Here is an 18413-nt window from a genome sequence, read left to right on the forward strand (position 1 = left end):
AATCTCCCTGCTAATTTTTGTACCATGTAAGGGCATGTTAGAGCTATGCCACATGGGATAGTGGTGGCTGTTTCTAGTGCTGTACTCTTGATTCCTCCTTCAGTCATGCTTAAACCTTTTCCTAAGCTCAAGCCTTTTAACGCCTGCTGCCTCTGAAAGGCAGTTTATCATACCTCTGTTCCCCCCCCCCCCAATATATTTTGTGGAACAAAATTTCCCTTTCTGGGCTGTCCATGCACACAGGTTAATTGAGGTGAGCTTCTGGAACATCTAATGACCTATCAAGTCTACATTCACAAGGCAAGCTGACCTCTGTAAGATTGGGGCTAGCTTCCCTAAAGCACCTGTAAGCAAGCCCTGGGCAAAATAGCAAGCCAATTATTAAGATGACTATTCCCAATGAATATAGTAAGCCATTTGCATGCAATTGCCACTTTAAAATGTTACTTTAAAAGTGTGTGTGCACGCTCAAAGACTGCATTTACTCTTGGGATGAGACAAACTAAAATGGAACTTTTGCCTCTTGAAACAGAAGCAATTAGCAGGATGGGGAAAATATATATATATATATATTTTTTATTATTTATTTTTTTTGGAAAAAAAATACACTTGTCACTCTAAGGATCACTGGCCTGAGTGGTCTTTCCTTCTACCTGCATGGTATTGCAGCTTACTGAAGGCTCTTCCATATGTATTTACTCTAATGACCTTCTCTCCAAAGGTTTCTGAAGCAGATGTGGCACTTCCTTTCTTTAAAAAGTCTACAGTATTTAATCTTACAGTGGATCTGGTTATCCTTCTAGTACAGTTGCAACTCAAAAACATCCAGCAGCATTTAATATGGGGTAGGAAGTCACAGGGGTGGGAGGACTGAAGGAACGGATAGTGCATGTGAATGTACACAACAAATATTTAATGCATCCCCCAAAGGTCAAAATGCAGACTGTGTCCCAAAATAGACAGTTTCATAGCAGAGCACAACTCAAGAGCCCTCTATCTGGAAGTTTTGATTAAAGATGATTTGAAGTTTCAAACTGAAGTAGAGGTTTAGAACAAAACTCTTCATAGTAACATGGGACCTTCTTTCAAAATATTTATTCCTCTTTTTCATAAATGGCTTTCTCTAGTTGGAATGGTAGGGTAAAGTGTGCCATCAATTTGATTTTGACTCCTGGCACCCACAGAGCCCTGTGGTTTTATTTTGGTAGAATACAGGAGAAATTTACCATAGCCGCCTCCCACGCAGTATGAGATGATGCCTTTCAGCATCTTCCTATATCGCTGCTGCCCAATAGAGTACCAGTGGGGATTTGAACCGGCAACCTTCTGCTTGTTGAGCATTTCCCCGCAGTGCCATTTAAGAAATGGTAGATGGACCTTATCTCTACAATGTTTAAAGGCTCGGCATTCTGCTTTTGAGCCACTGATGTAGAAATGTATTCTTCTGATGCTGCATCCACCTCTTCAGGAGTGATAGGTATTGTGCCCCTCTCCAGTCAAATTTACACACACAATATGTAGCAGAGAAGACACTATATCCCACTGTCACTGCAGTTCAGATGGTGAACTGCATATTCACACAAGCCTGAATATTCTTAGCTCTTGCCAAAATCTTCAGTGCTCTGTGAGAAGAACTGGTCCTGTGATAAGGCTTGGGCCTCTAAAAGCTTGGTCTGAGTATTAAGAGGATGCTGCTGATGTTACTTGACTCTTGGCACAGCAACATTAAACTTGATCATACTGTGGGGTCGGAGGAGTTGCTCCCCTGGCTTGTCAGTAGTTTCATCTAACAGAAGCAGAGAGTTTTGAAGGTGCTTGGCCCCCAGACTATTTTGGATTTTAAAGGGCAACACATTTAATTATAAGGCAGGGGGTTCTCAAACTTGGGTCCTTTGGCCATTGTGGTGGGAATAGGAGTTGTCCAACACCATCTCGGAACCCAGCTTTGAGATCCCCTTCTCTTAATGGGTTGCGACCAGGGTAGTTGAAGGACAGTCTCCCATACGACGTTGCCCATCCCCTGAGATCAGCTAGTGGGGCCTTCTTGCTGGTTCTAGCCACCAGAGGTGTAACTAGGGAAAACGGCGCCCGGGGCAAGCACTGAAATTGCACCGCCGCGTGCCCCCGCCACCCCCGGAAATCTGGAAATGTGTCACAGCCATAGTCAAATGTGGGTTGTGGGTTGCATCCGTGCAAGTATACTGGGACAGGAAAAAGGAAACATAAGGCTACAAGGCTCTTTCAAAATATATATTTTAAAGAAATGTCTTGCACACCAACAGCCTAAGTTTGCAGTCCTCATGGCCAGAAAATAAATGCTTTTAAACATAGTAATAGGTTTTGTGTCCCAAAATGGAAAAGACAAGACATGTATTCAGAGGCGTAACTAGGGAAAATGGCGCCTAGGGCAAGCACTGAAATTGCGCCCCTGTCCAAGCAGGAATGATGGGACTTGTAGTCAGCAATATCTGGAAATCCCCATTAAAAGGAACACGGTACCATCTAGACATGGTTGTTGATCAAAACCTGAAAACATGAGCCATCTCTGTAAAAGACTTAGAACAACAGTCAGGAGTTATGCGAGGATTCCAAGTGTCATTTTCTCTGTCTCCTCTCATTCTTTAAAAAACATGAATTTGTCCTAGAGGATCACCTGCCCAAATAGCCACTAGCAAAATAGGGGAAGGAGGTGGTGGTGGTGGTGGTGGTGGTGGTGGGGTGTCTATAAACCAGTGAATGATTCCTGCCAGCCTTTGTCTTATGATGACTGTTGGCTCATGATGGGGTATATGTGCATTCACCACACTAGTGCTTACTTTGACACCAAGAGGAAGGAGGATACATTAGTTTGCCACACTAGACAGAGGAATTTGCAACAGGAGCAGATAGCCAAGTTCTGCCAGGGCCAAAATCAGCCCCTGCCAAACTAAGAAATCATTGTAATTTGCCCCTTCCTGTCACAAGCAGTGTGCTGTTCTTTTATTATTGACTCTAACTCTCAGATATCCCAGTCATGGATAGAAAATTCAGGGTCAATTTACAAGAGACACATTTTCTACATGGAAGTTTCTTCTGTGCAGGTGCTGTGCAGAAACCCATGTGTAGTGATCAATACATATGTAACTATTCTGCCAAGGGCATAGCAAGGTTGGAATGGGTCCAGAGACAGGATTTCAAAATGGGCCCCCAGACCCTCAAAGTCCAGGGCCTCCACACACCCCAGGCCCCCAAGGATTTAAGTCTGATATTTCAAAATAAGTATTCTACCTGGAAATACATTTCACTGAATACACGCATGCACACTTCACAGTATATAGTGATATACATTGAGTACTATATATTTGTGCTACTTTTAATGCCTAGAACACACTAGCAATGCTAATTATTAAAATGGACCCCTTGCTGCAGATTAGCAAATGATACTTTCAACCATGCAGGGTGAGCCTATGTTTGTTTTCTCAGAATTCTGAACAAATTCAGTAAAGTTTGATTCCAGGAGTCTTTTCACACCAGGCTTTTAAAGCCCTTTAACACACATCTCCTCTGGAATAGAGGTGCTGCATTCACATGTTGGCCAGATTTACCCTGAAGTCCCTGCAAGTTATTGGGGAGCAGTTCACACACAAGAAAAATAAAATAAAATCACAACACATGCTTCACAGTTCTCACTCAGACCTTCTGGGTTGCAAAACAACTTGAACATAAGTGCATTTATGAATGAATGAATGAATGAAAATAAATAAAATATACTTGTTCCAGAAGTGTTTGTAATTTTCTGACATGAAACAAGCCACTTATAGGCCTTTTTAGATAGTTTTTGTTTTTAAAGCCAGCACATTTTCCAGTCTGTTTTAAATTAAATATTCAGAGACTTCTGAGTCTCGCCCCACCCCCACCCCCATATCAAAGCCCTATGGCAAGCAGATCCCTATACATGGGGGTAACCACAAAAAGGAATTCACAGCCTACTTACAGGTGAAACTCGGAAAATTAGAATATCATGCAAAAGTCCATTAATTTCAGTAATGCAAATTAAAAGGTGAAACTGATATATGAGACAGATGCATTACATGCAAAGTGAGATAAGTCAAGCCTTAATTTGTTATAATTGTGATGATCATGGCGTACAGCTCATGAAAACCCCAAATCCACAATCTCAGAAAATTAGAATATTACATGGAACCAAGAAGACAAGGATTGAAGAATAGAACAATATCGGACCTCTGAAAAGTATACAGTGTACTGTGCTTGACTGGCCAGCAAACTCGCCTGACCTGACCCCATAGAGAATCTATGGGGCATTGCCAAGAGAAGGATGAGAGACATGAGACCAAACAATGCAGAAGAGCTGAAGGCCGCTAATGAAGCATTCTGGTCTTCCATAATACCTCATCAGTGCCACAGGCTGATAGCATCCATGCCACGCCGCATTGAGGCAGTAATTGCTGCAAAAGGGGCCCAAACCAAGTACTGAATACATATGCATGCTTATACTTTTCAGAGGTCCGATATTGTTCTATTCTTCAATCCTTGTCTTCTTGGTTCCATGTAATATTCTAATTTTCTGAGATTGTGGATTTGGGGTTTTCATGAGCTGTACGCCATGATCATCACAATTATAACAAATTAAGGCTTGACTTATCTCGCTTTGCATGTAATGCGTCTGTCTCATATATCAGTTTCACCTTTTAATTTGCATTACTGAAATTAATGGACTTTCGCACAATATTCTAATTTTCCGAGTTTCACCTGTAGCAATAGCTGTTCTGGATGGTCTGGTCTGGGCAGAGGGTCTGCTGCCTGCTTCCTCCCTCCTTCCTTCCTTGGGGCCTACTCGAGTTCAGGCTTCAGGGAGGCCTCTCTGGAAGCCCTGCCCACCCGCCGATCAGCTGAGAGGCAGGGAGAGAAGAGCTCTGCAGTTTGCAGGCCTTGCCGATCCTAGGCCTCTTTGCCGATCAGCTGGAGCTGGAGGCAAGTGGCTGAGGGGCCCTGGGGCTGGGCAGGTGGGCAATGGGGTGGGGGTGGCAGGGACTGGTATGGTGCCCCCACCTCAATGGCGCCCAGGGCATGTGCCCCCCCTGCCCCCCCCAGTTACGCCTATGCTAGCCACCATTGGAGGTTTGGCTGACAGTAACACATGGGAGAGCCTTTTCTGTGGTAACATGCAGCATGTGGAACTCCCTGGTCCAGGAAGCCAGCTTGGTTTCTTCCTTGCCACTGTTCTGTGGCTCTTTCAGCCGGTCTTCTTCTGATTGCTTTTGAACGCTGCTCTGAATTTTCTTAGAATTTGTCTTTGGACTGGGCTCTTGTAAATCCAGCGGCCAACATGTTCCTCAGCATTAAGAGAGCAGAGCAAGAGCTGTGCCCTTGCAGAGAGGCTGCTACAGAGCTCAGCCAAAGGTGTCACAGCAGCCTGCATGCAAGGGCACAGCTCTTGCTCTGCTCTCTTAATGCTGAGGAACATGTTGGCCACTGGATTTACAAGAGCGTAGTCCATAGCAGCCTCTCTGCAAGGGCACAGCTCTTGCGCCACCCTCCTAAAGCTGTGGAATACGTGGGCCACTGTTTATTAGTTTTAACTGTATATTTAAAACCCTGTATATGTTTTATAGTTGGCTGCCTTGAGCACCTCCTTTTCCAAAAGAGAAAGGCAGGATATAACGTTTTTAAAATAAACTACACAGAGAGAGGGAGACTCTTTTCCTTTTATCTGGGGAAAAGATGAGGAACTCATCTTTATCTAGCACTGGAATTTGTGGCAACTGTATGATCTTTGTTTCTTGGATGGATGAGGTAAAACAAGTCTTAAAACACACACATCTGTCCTTTGCTGCCATCTTGTGTTTATTTCTTGTAGGGCTGAAAGGAATTTGCTCACAAATAATATATATTGAATAGTCACCATTTGATATTGAAATTTGAGTTCAATAGCTGGTATTTAATAACTGATTACATTGTACAGCTGACATTTGTTGGTATTTAGCACTTGGTTGTATTTGATAGTTGGCTATGGCAGACTAAACATAATGCTGCGCCAGCCATCAAACAGTGCTGGAACATAAGAAGCTGCCATATACTGAGTCAGACCATTGGTCCATATAGCTCAGTATTGTCTTCACAAACTGGCAGCGGCTTCTCCAAGGTTGCAGGCAGGAATCTCTCTCAGCCCTGTCATGGAGATGCCAGGGAGGGAACTTGAAACCTTCTGCTCTTCCCAGAGTAACTCCATCCCCTGAGAGGAATATCTTACAGTGCTCACACTTCTAGTCTCCCATTCATATGCAACCATGGCAGACTCTGCTTAGCTAAGGGGACAAGTCATGCTTGCTACCACAAGACCAGCTCTCTTCTCCTCTTCTGTTAAATACAGAATTAGCATTGTATGTATTCGATACGTGACATGAGTATTCAGTATGCCAAGAGTGAAAGATGTGAAGTACTATTCAGCACTTAATGCTGTGATAGCTGGTGTGACATAATAAATCTATAGTATAAAACTGCTTGGGACTGACTGACTGACATTAAACTCCTAGTCCAAATCACAAAAGATATAGACATGCTGTTTTCACAGTTAGGTTCCAGATCTCACCCAGATGACCTTGAAAAAACAAACCCAGAAAAATTCATTACTTTCCTGACATAGAAGATGCTGGAAAACTCTCCCATTGGCAAACTTGGGGAATGGGATTTCAGAGCTAGGAAAAGACTAAAGTCACACAGAGATAAGTCAATACGCTTGCAAAGTGCAAGCCCTTTTACTAGTATTAAATATGTTAACAGAAATTGACAGTTTCCATACAATGGAATTTAGTATCTGTCTATATTGAAAGCTGACATACAATGGTATAGTTTACAATGTTTTACAGCAGAAGTGGGCTTGCAGACTCTTCTTTGGTCCATCCATGAGTCAAATGGAAAGTACTGGCTCAGGGGGGTGGGCATATACTTAGCTAAGGAACAGGGTGCCTCTCAGCACCTGCTCCCCTGGCCAGACCTGAATTCTCAGTCTTTTCACACAGAAACCTATTCCTGGTTTTCTTTTTTGCAGCTTAATTTTAGAGTGATGGGGAAACCTTTTCACTTGCCATTGTTAAACAATGGGGAGTCAGGAGGAGTCTTGTCAAACTGAAAATAACCACCCATCAGATTTTGTCCCATTTAATCGATGCTGGACAACATATAATTGTTTTTTTTTTAAAAATCACACTCTAGTTTAAAATGTAAGTTGGAGCTAGCTAGGCTCTTCGTTCTCACAGAAGATGCAGATTGCAGAACTATTAAGTGTCTGAGTGGAAGGAAAAGCCAGCACACACTCACCATTACCAGGACTTTCTTTTTCCTTCTCCCTCTCTGTAGATTTGATGTCTGTGACAAAATAATAAATTTAGAATCTTGCCTTCAGATTGTACATCCTGGCCCACTTCAAATATTAGAAAATGTTACTTCTGCTCTAGATCTTGTCTCCATAAACCCAGGGCCCACTTATTAACACCAAAAGGGGCATTTGCCCATGACCCACCTCTATTAGGGGCTCACCTGGCTTGCAGAAGGCTAAAGATGATTGCCTGTGACTGACATGAACATGCATGAAATTGCCTTCAACTAAACCTGTGTATGTTGTCTTTTATTCTTTCCTTCCTCTGCCCCCAGTAAGCTGTGCACTGAAGAGGCAGGACACAATAATAATTAATAATAAATTAATAATTCAATTTCTATACCGCCCTTCCAAAAAGGGCTCAGGGCGGTTTATACTGAGAAATAATAAGCAAATAGCAAACAGTCCTCTGGTGTTGTGCTTACTGACAGAATAGCTGCTCCCTCAGTGGCTTCAATGCAGTGGGTGGGCTCAATCACCAGTCACTTAAGAGGCTTTCAGTGACTGGCCTGCAAGCCCAATGGAGGCTTTTAAGCCTTGTCTCTGAGAGTGATGACTCATACCCCCTTGCCTGCTTCCTGCTCCCTTAAGGAAGCAGCCTCATGACGACTCTCCTAAAGTCTGCACCAACTGATGGCAGATGAGTTTCTCATCCACTTTCCTATAAATTATTTGGCAATGGGGACCTGGGTGAGAAAGCCATTGCTTTGCCATCTTTAGCATGTATGTTTTATTATACCAGCAACTGTTGGCTCAAATGACTGGTTTGGTGTTTTGGGCTCCAGCCTCAGATTCTGCAAATCACTTGTCTGGTCCGCATTTAAATTATTTCTTACTTTGCAATTCTGGCATAGTAGTAGTCTCCATTGTGGTGTCCTGTGATGGTCTGAAACCATATATAGATGGCATTGCTGTGTGGGCAGGGAACTTGTAAACACAGGCAGTCACTGGACCCCTGAAATGAGTAGTGTCTAAAACAGAAGCACAGACAGACAGCATTATATTCTACAGTGAAAGACCACAACCTTAATCCATGGACTAATATCCCTTGCAAAGGACACTGTGAAGAGAACAAAGTTTGCAGATATCGTTGAGTCTGCAAACTATAAGAAAAAAATTGCATCTTTCATTCCAGGGCTCTGGAACATGCTCCCAAAAGAAAGTAGAACCTCCCCATCTCTGGCTGTTTTTAAAGCAACTTTTGAAAATGTACCCATTTTATCAGGCTTTTAGTTCATGTGTTACAATTTTATTGAGGGTTCTTTTAATTTGTTTGATATGATTTTAGTTTCTAGTTGCAAACCACTTAGAGATTTTATATGGGGTGGTATAGAAATGTGTAAATAAATAAAATTTAATATAATACAATACACCCATTTTAAAATATATCAATTTAACCGCCTTGAGGTTGTTTTTAATGAAAGGCGGTATATAAATGCAACAATAAATAAATAAAATATTTAAAATATACCCAAGGTGTATATATACAGAAGTTAATTGGGATGACAAAAATATAGGGCATGATGCAAGCCAATATGGGTCCCTGTTGATTTCCAGAATTGTGTCCATGCTCCCTCATTTTGTGGCAGTGCTCTATTTCACACATACTTCCAAAAAAAAAATATTTTTTTAGATTATTATAATGAAATCATCTCTTTGCTGTTCACCCAAATAATTTCTCTGCTTATCAGCTGGTTTTGACTTTGGGCATGGCATGGAACTACCACAGGTACCACACTCTTAACTATTTTTAACAAGAGAATAATATAGAATTGTTTCTTTTCCTTACTCCTTAGATATGAACAAATTTACATGGGATTCCATCCATCTTCTAGTTAAGTGGTAACTTCTTCCATTCTAACCACTCTCCCTTTTTACAGTCCAATGAACTTTTCTTTTTAACGTTTCCTCTTTACTACTACTATAGGAGAGGAGAGCTGGTCTTGTGGTAACACACATGACTTGTCCCCATAGCTAAGCAGGGTCTGCCCTGGTTGCATCTGAATGGGAGACTTGATGTGTGAGCACTGCAAGATATTCCCCTCAGGGGATGAAGCCGCTCTGGGAAGAGCAGAAGGTTTCAAGTTCCCTCCTTGGTAGCATCTCCAAGATAGGGCTGAGAGAGACTCCTGCCTGCAACCTTGGAGAAGCCGCTCCCAGTCTGTGAAGACAATACTGAGCTAGATAGACCAATGGTCTGACCCAGTATATGGCAGTTTCCTATGTTCCCTATGAATATTTACTACTACTTACAACTTCCTGTCAGAACCTGCTCATATGAAGAAATCTCTTATCCTTTTCCAAATAAAGCTGATCTTAAACTTCTATTCTGATGCCATATCAATAGGATCAGGTCCTCACCTCAGAAAGAGCCCAGACCTCTGCCCTGGGACATCATTACTTCCCCTTCAACACTTTCCTGGGCTTTCCTCTTGGTGACCACTTTTTAAAAAAAAGTTTATTCTTTTTATACCTTTGCTGGCTCTTCCTGACCATCTTCAGGCCACTCACCTCTAACTGATAACTCCCAACTGCCAGCAGCCCACTTGAAGCCACACCCCCTAGCAACACCCTTAGCAACTGTTGCTAAGCCCAAACTTCTACTCTAAGAAACCAACACAAAACTTCATTGGATCAGTGATCTCCACAGCGATATTTTACATTTTTAAAGATGTAGAGTCTGTTCTGGGGTAGGCAACCTTTGGGTCTAAACTGGTTGTTGCTGAAACTACAAATCCCATCTTCCTCAGCCACAGTACATTGTGGCTGGGGGTGATGGGAGTTCAACAACAGCTGGAGACCCAAGGTTTCCTTCCTACCTCTAATTCATTCCTGCTGGTGTACAGAGATGGGTGTGTGAGAGGAGATTCTCATGTTTCTCATGAGCCATGCTGCTCCATGTCCAGCCATCACTGTGGATATGGGACTCTTCCAGGCCTACCACATCTGAAGCTGCCTTCTACTGAGTCAGCCCATTTTGTTCAGTATTGTCTACACTGACTGGCAGCAGCTCTCCAAGATTTCACGCAGGAGTCCTTCGCAACCCCACCTGAAGATGCCAAGAATTGAACCTGGGACCTTCTGCATGCAAAGCAGATGCTCTGCGACTGAGATACAGTCCCATTCCCAAACAGGCAAGCGGCTTGTTCTGCTTGTGACGTTATCCTGTGCTTTGGTACCTTTGGTGTTGGTTGACAGTTCTGGAGTCTAATTGAGATGGAAATCTATTTCTGTGGTTTTTTGAGCACCATGGGAAGTTAGGCAAAAACCACCCGACGCCTGTATGACCCTCTTCCCTTTTTATTTGGTTTTGCTATATTTGTTGACCTCCTGGTCCCAGGATGCAAGCTAGTCTGTGGCACAGGGGATGAACATAGACAACCATTTTGTTTACCATGTGAGAACAGCCCTATTCAGACATAGGGGTGGGCACAGAACTGGTTTGGCCAGTTTGGTTCGAATCTGAACTGGATTCAAACCAACCCAGCCTAACCCAGATCCGGACAAACTGGGTCCTGTCTGGCAATCAAACCATGCCAAGCCGGGGCGGGGTGGGGGGAGATATACTGGTAAAGGAGAATTTGGTGAGGACTCATTATAAGTCCAGGGGGTGGATGGGGGACTCTTCCAGGGCTATAGGGTGGCCTGGTGGGGGCAGCAAGCGAGGGAATAAAGGTCGTTTTCCGGCCTGCAGCAGCTTGGTAATGGTGAGGGGAATGTACATCTATGTATATCTATACCTAAGTCTTAATGCACATACAGCATAATATATGAATATGGCTGGTACTGGCTTGTCAAGTGTTGAGGAAAACCTTTCCACACCTGATGAGATGTAGAAAGTTAGCAGGAACCCCTGATAACTGAACGAAGAGACACCTTTTAAAATGGTGATTCTCTTATATTTAGGGGGCAGGGGAAGAGCAACTGACCCTATCCAACCCCAGAACAGCATCCTTCCAGTGGCTGTTGCTGGTATATGCTTAATATTTCTTTTTAGATTTGGGGGGGGAACATCTTATTTATTTTTGTTGAAGAGTTTCTCTCTCTCTCTCTCATTGTAGTAGTTGTACTAGTAAGTGATATCCAGGAGAAGGTAAGAGTTGGCAGGAGCCATAATTTGGTGGCAGAACAACTGCTTTTCATGCAGAAGGTTGCAGGTTCAATCCCTGGTATAGTCAGGGCTGGGAAAGGCTCTGGTCTGAAATTCTGGGCACGTGAAAACAAAACCCTCTATGGATTCAGCAATATCTCAAAGCACCCCCAAAATAATCCAGATATATACATATATTTAAACATAATTATCACAAAACTATACCCTTAGGGAACACTCTCCAGTTACATAGGGAATTATAAAGCTCAGTCAATAAAAATCTATCTATCTATATATATATACACACACACACCCCATAGTCATTAAGATGGTCTCTATATCAAATTTAGAAGTCCAATAGTCCAAAAGCTCATCAATAAGATAGGAGAAGTCCAAGTCAATCTTCCCAATGTCTTGTTTTAGCAGAGGGATAACATAGTTTTGCCAGCATCTGTTCATGGATATGCTGTTGCCAGTCACGTTTCAACTCTAATTGAGCCTTCTTCAGTGGCAAATGTCGTATTTAACAAAAATATCACTATAAGACAAAACATGCAAGATAAACTATCTCAACGGAGGCTGGTAACAAATATAGTTTAATACAAATTGTCACATGGAAAGCCAAGGTGGACTAAATTGCAGTAATTCAATAGACCATATAATCAAAACACCTCAGGCAAAATGATAAACCTTAATAAAGGCTGGTGTCCATCATGATATCAACATAATAATCTGTTACTTTCCCAAAATTTGAGCTTCCCAAGAGATTATATGGAATACTTACCATATACTGTTTACCTCTACCCAACCTATAGGGTTATTAGTTGCTCCCTTCAGCTTTCTTTGCTAGTTTTATCTGAATGGCGTAAATAGAGTCTGACCTTTCTCACAATAAAAATGGAGACACCTGGTGGTATCACTGCATCAAGTATCCAGCCTCCTGATCCTGCTACAACTTTCTCCCATGACAAAAAATGTGTAAAACATATATGTATTTAAAATATACATTAAACTGCATAAACCTAATCATGTAAAATAGTGATGCAATAACCATATAGATTATACAAATATGAATTCTTTAAAATGTGGATAAAATCAGTATATCAAAATATTACATATATATTTAACAACTGTTCATTTATAAAATTTAAAACAATGGCCAACAATGCATTGTATTTAACCTACAAACCAATTAATTGCATTCACGCCAAATGGGGACTACGTTTTCAGTGTCTGGATCCAATATAGCTCTCTTTGTGCCAGCCAAGAGTGTATATCCATTCTCCTGTTGTGGGCCATTTGGTTCTATACAGCAAAACTTCAATCTTTGTACCTGATGTTGAAATTCTATAAAGTGTTTGACCAAGGGGAGCTTGCATTTTCTTGAATCTAATACAGCTTTTGTGTTCCACTGTTCTTACTCTAATCTGTCTTGTGGTCATGCTCATGTACAGCAATCCAAAAGGACACTGTATAATATAGATAACTCCCTTACTGCTGCAATTGAAAAAGTCTCTGATGTGTTATATTCTCTGATTCTTGGGATTTTGAAATGTTGTAGTCCTTTCACAGTTGCCACAAACAGAACAGTGTCCACATCTGAATTGTTCCTAAGGTACATTTCCATTTATTGATGTGGCATCTTTAGTGGATCCATATAAAGCGGCCACTTTATAGAATTTCAACTATAAATTGTAGATACTAGCATCAAACAATGACAGGCCACACGACAGAAGACTAAACCAGTTTCACTGTGGCGTTGTCTCATGGTTAAAAATCTTTTTAGTCACAAATTCTAAATAAATTTCTAAATTGCAGTATACAGTAAGTATTCCATATAATCTCTTGGGAGGCTCATATTTTGGGAAAGTAACAGATTATTATGTTGACATGATGGACACCAGTCTTTATTAAGGTTTATCATTTTGCCTGGTGTGTTTTGATTATATGGTCTATTGAATTACTGCAATTTAGTCCACTTTTGATTTCCATGTGGCAATCTGTATTACACTATATTTGTTACCAACCTCCATTGAGATAGTTCATCTTGCATGTTTTGTCTTATAGTGATATTTTGTTAAATACTACATTTGCCACTGAAGAAGACTCAGAGTTGAAATGTGTCTGGCAACAGCATATCCATGAACAGATGCTGGTAAAACTATGATATGTTATCCGTCTGCTAAAACAAGACATTGGGAAGATTGACTTGGACTTCTCCTATCTTATTGATGAGCTTTTGAACTATTGGACTTTTAAATTTGATATAGAGACCATCTTAATGACTATGCGGTGTGTGTGTATATATATATAGAGATATTTTTATTGATTGAGCTTTATAATTCCCTACGTAACTGGCGAGTGTTCCCTAAGGGTATAGTTTTGTGATAATTATGTTTAAATAGATGTATACATATGGATTCTTTTTGGATGTCCTGAAACTCTGGGCAGTCACTGCCCATCAGTTAGCTAGGACTGACCTAAAAAGACTAATGATTTAACTCTGCATAATACAGCTTTATATGCTCAAGAGAATACCTATGACACCCACCCTACCAAGTCATTATATACACACTGTTTATCCATCCTCTTTCTCTCTCAGCGGGGGAACCTCCAACAGGGTTTATTTTCCTCTTCATGTGTGGAGGGAAATGAAACTTTATGGTGATTACAGGGAAAGATGTTTTTGATCTTCTGCTTCACCTTTGTACAGATATCCATCAATGTGTTGATAAAAGAAAATGATGTTCGGCATATTTCCACTAGGGGGAGCAATGCCTACATTCAGATTACATCTCAGAGGAAATGCTATAAACCGGGATCTACGGGAGCAACTAGGGGTGTGCATGAATTGATTTTTTTTGTTTCAATTTGTACCCAAATCAAAACACCCCTGATTTGTTTTGGGTCTGAATCTGACACACACAGACACCCGAATCACCCCTGATCAGGGGCGTAGCTATAATTGAACGAAAGGGTTCAAAGAACACGGGCCCCCAGCTCCTGAGGGCCCTCCAGCTCCACCCCTCCCTATTTTCTGCATTATCTCACTCACACTGGGGGGCCGCCAGAGAGAGTGCTGAACATGGGCCTCCTATCCCCTAGCTACGCCCCTGCCCCTGATTCAATTTGGACCTGAATTTTCTGAATCCAAATCCAAATCAATTTGAATTTTTAAAAATGGTCCTGGGGCCAAAGGAGTGGCAGGGGGTGGTGGTAGTGTCCAATGGGAGAAAACTACCACCTAAATTTCAAAGAAATTGGGCAAAGGGCTGATTTTTTTAAATGAATTTTTGAAGTGTATGTGTCTTTAAGATTTTTCCCATAGGGAATAATGGGGGTTTCAGCAGCCCCATAACAACAACAACAACAACTCCTCCTCCTCCTCTTTTTCCACCCTTCCTTCTAAGGCTGAGAGAATCACTGTCTGTCTGAGCCCAGCAGCAGCCACCACCAGCCCCAGAGCACCTGTGGCCACCGGCCACCTGGACAGCCAGCACCACCCCCTTCCCCGCCCCCCCAGATTTTCCAGATTTTTGAGGCTTTTGCCCCATCTGAAGTGTGAAGAAGAAAGACTCACAGACCAGACCACAGAAGTGGAATGCTGAACCCAATGTTAGAGAAGGAGAAGGAGAAGGAGGAGAAGGAATAATAATTAAATGCAGGAGAGAATCCACCCCAAGATGGCATAGGCAGACTGGGTGGCACAAGGCAGGCTGGCAGCAAGGCAGAACAATGGCGGCAAGGCAGAACACAATAGGCAGCAATGCAGCAAAGCAAAAAGCAAAGCTCTCTCTTCTCCTACGAGGCAGAAAGGAAGAATGGCTGCCTGCGTCCCCTTTAAATACCCTTGTAAATTCCTCCATGAACCGGCCCCCCACCATTGTCCCTTCTTTGACCTTCCCCTGGCCAATAAGGGGTCATTTTGCACTTTGCAGAGCCAAAAGAGCCAATCAGGAATGAGGAGACAATTCTCAGCAGATCAGCCCATGCTTTCCTATACCAGTCTGAAGGCTGGAAGGGCGGGAAATTCAAATCAACATCAAACACAAAATGGAGACTGACTCAGAGATCACCACAAAATGGAGGTCCAAAACAATAAAACTTTTGGAGCCAAAACAGGAACAATTTGTTTTGTTGACAGAAGTTTCAGAAGGTGCAAATGGGCGATTTGTTCTGTATACAAATTACCCGAAATGGCCTGATTCGGGTACAGATCGTTCTGTACCCGAAACGTTTCGCACTTCCCTAGGAGCAACACCCAGTGAATTGATAGCATTGCAAAGTGCTCTTCAGTTGGAGAGGATTCCAGTTTGTCTTGACAATTGTTTTCGAAGCACCTCTTGTCTCTTGCATGGAACTGAAGAGAGACGTTCGGTGTGCTGTACTGGTGGAATAAAGCTTTGTGATGAAACAGAAGGCTGCCTTCTCTGAGCTTGTGTCATTGGCTTTGGCTTTGCAGTCATTAGAGCCATCAAAATAATCCTTGAGCATTCAATACCTTGAGAAACTGCCACTCTGCTCTCCAGACGGGAGCTGGGTGCAGAGCTTGGTGACTGCATTTTTTTTTTCCAGGGGGCATGTTTTCGTTACACAGCCATGGAGAGCAAAACAGCAACAACTACACACATGCTCAGCTCCCAATTATTTTTAATTAGCATTGGAGCCATTGGATCATGAAAGGCCAGGCTAAGGGCCATGTCAAGTGTTTGAAAGCAGTAGCAATAGATGAAGGAAGCACACATCATGCTTCCTGTCCTTTATGCTTCTGCATTGGGTGTGGGGGGAGTGAGCATCCTATCTCTTCCATCTAGCCCAAGGGTCAGGTGCATAGTTACGAAATAGGTGATGCGACTGCACATGAGATACCAATGCCCAGGTGGCCCACCTCCTACCCCATCCTGCCCCCCATGTGTGCTGGGCATTCACCACTCACTCAAGCCCAGTGCTGACCACAGGCAGGGGCGTAGCAAGGTTGGAGCGGGCCCAGAGAAAAGATTTTAAAATGCCCCTCCCCCCGAAAGAAATCTTAAATGAGGCTGAAAAGTGGTAACAAAAAGCATAGTTATATATATATAAATCTCCTATGTGTCACAATAGAACATCATGGTAAATCATTTTTAAAAGGCTTTGTAAATTGTGGACAATGCAAGTCATTTAATGGTACTAGAGAAAGACATGCTGTTCTGGTAGCTTCAGGTCTTAACACTCACATCAGTTTCGGAGGATGAATACAACTGAAGGAAGCCCGGGCGGGTGCGCGGCTGGGGGAGTCAGTCATGTGACTTGCCTCTGGGGGGGGGCCCAAGTCAGGGGGCCCCAGACAACTGTCTCCCCTTGCCCTATTATAGTTACGCCCCTGACCACAGGGTTAAAGACTGCAGTCCTCCCAAACTACACTGATGATCATCTAGCGGAGACAGGCAGGCTGGTGGCGGACCAGTGAGTGTAGGTGTGCATGTGTGAATGAGTGGGCAAAGAGGCAGCCAAGCATCAGCATTGAGGGCACCTTCAACCTCGCCCTAGGACTGCCTTCAGCCTCACAATGTGCCTGCCAGCAGTTTTCAGCTGTGTGTCCCCAGAAGATGTTAGACTACACACATTGCATCTTTCTCGCCCACAACGGCCAGATGCCTGAGGGGGGTGGGGATTTTAGTTCAAGAACATCTGGGGACCCATGGTTGGGAACCCTTGCCCTAGCCTACTTTTCAGCCGTGTTTGTTTGTTTAACATATTTGTATGCTGCCCAAAACTTATGCCTCTGGGTGGTTTACAATTAAAACAATACAAATTAAAACAAAATTAAAACAAAATTAAAACATTAAAATTTAAAATTTAACACACTGTTAAAATGATTAAAAACTGTAAGCCTAAGTAAAAGCCTGGGTGAACAAATGTGTCTTAACTGCCTTTTAAAATATTGTCAGCGATGGGGAGGCTCTTATTTCAGCACGGAGGTCATTCCTGAGTCTTGGGGCAGCAACAGAGAAGGCCTGTCCCTGTGTAGTCACCAGATGAGCTGGCAGCAACAGCAGACAAGCCTCTCCAGATGATCTCAATGCGTGGTGGGGCTCATGGCGAAGAAGCTGTTCTCTTAATTTCCTGTCCCGCATGCACAACAGCTGAGTCTCCCTCTGTTAAACTGTTATGAAGATAAATTGATGGGGACAGGACACCATGTATGCCCACCCTAAACTTATTGGATGATAGATGAGCTAAACCATAGTACAGCAGCAGCAGCCCTTGAACTGGAGCACAGTAGCACACACATCTCTCCGGTTTGGTGCTGAGCATGACACACTTCCACTCCCTTGTCCAAGTGAGACTGGGTGAACTGGACTAATGTATCCATAGCCAGGCTCCACTCCTTCTAGCTCCAACCTTGTGTTTTCTAGTGCTAAAGCTCTAGTCTGCAGGAATCCTCAGTAGTGAATCCTGTTTCAATGATCTTGGCAACTGGTTTGATATGTCTGAATATCTGAAGGACCGTCTGCTCCTTGACAAGGTCATCAGAGAGGACTCTGCTCTATGTGCTGACTATGAGCGAGACTCGGCCATTGTGCATATGGGACAGGGCCTTCTTGGTTATTGCTCCCAGGCTTTGGAATGCTCTCCTGGCTGGCATCTGCTCCTCAGCTTCCATAACAACAACAACAACAAAACAGCAGCAGCAGCAGCAGCAGCAACAACAACAACAACAACAAAATACGAAGATCTACAAATTGAAATTGAAAGGCTGTGGCAGAAGAAGACCAAAATAACCCCAGTGGTAACTGGCGCCCTGGGTGCAATTCCAAAAAACCTTGAAGAGCACCTCAACACCATAGGGGCCACAGAAATCACCATCAGCCAATTACAAAAAGCAACGTTACTGGGAACAGCCTATATTCTGCAACTATATCTATAATAACAACAGCAACAATATTGATAATAAAATTCAGCCATCCC

At 42.8% G+C, this 18413-nt stretch overlaps 1 long non-coding RNA gene across 1 annotated transcript in view; it reads right to left on the minus strand.

Annotated features, from left to right (window-relative positions):
* The window catches only part of LOC128329873 (uncharacterized), a 34373-nt gene extending 24465 nt beyond the window's left edge, over positions 1-9908 (minus strand). Inside the window, exons 1-3 of the long non-coding RNA XR_008309827.1 lie at positions 9737-9908; positions 8212-8346; positions 7318-7365 (exon numbers count right to left, since the gene is read on the minus strand). This is a non-coding gene — a long non-coding RNA (uncharacterized LOC128329873). The remainder of the gene's footprint in view (positions 1-7317; positions 7366-8211; positions 8347-9736) is intronic.
* Positions 9909-18413: the final 8505 nt, after the last annotated feature.

The sequence above is a fragment of the Hemicordylus capensis genome, chromosome 6 (assembly GCF_027244095.1).
Source record: "Hemicordylus capensis ecotype Gifberg chromosome 6, rHemCap1.1.pri, whole genome shotgun sequence".
NCBI lineage: Eukaryota > Metazoa > Chordata > Lepidosauria > Squamata > Cordylidae > Hemicordylus > Hemicordylus capensis.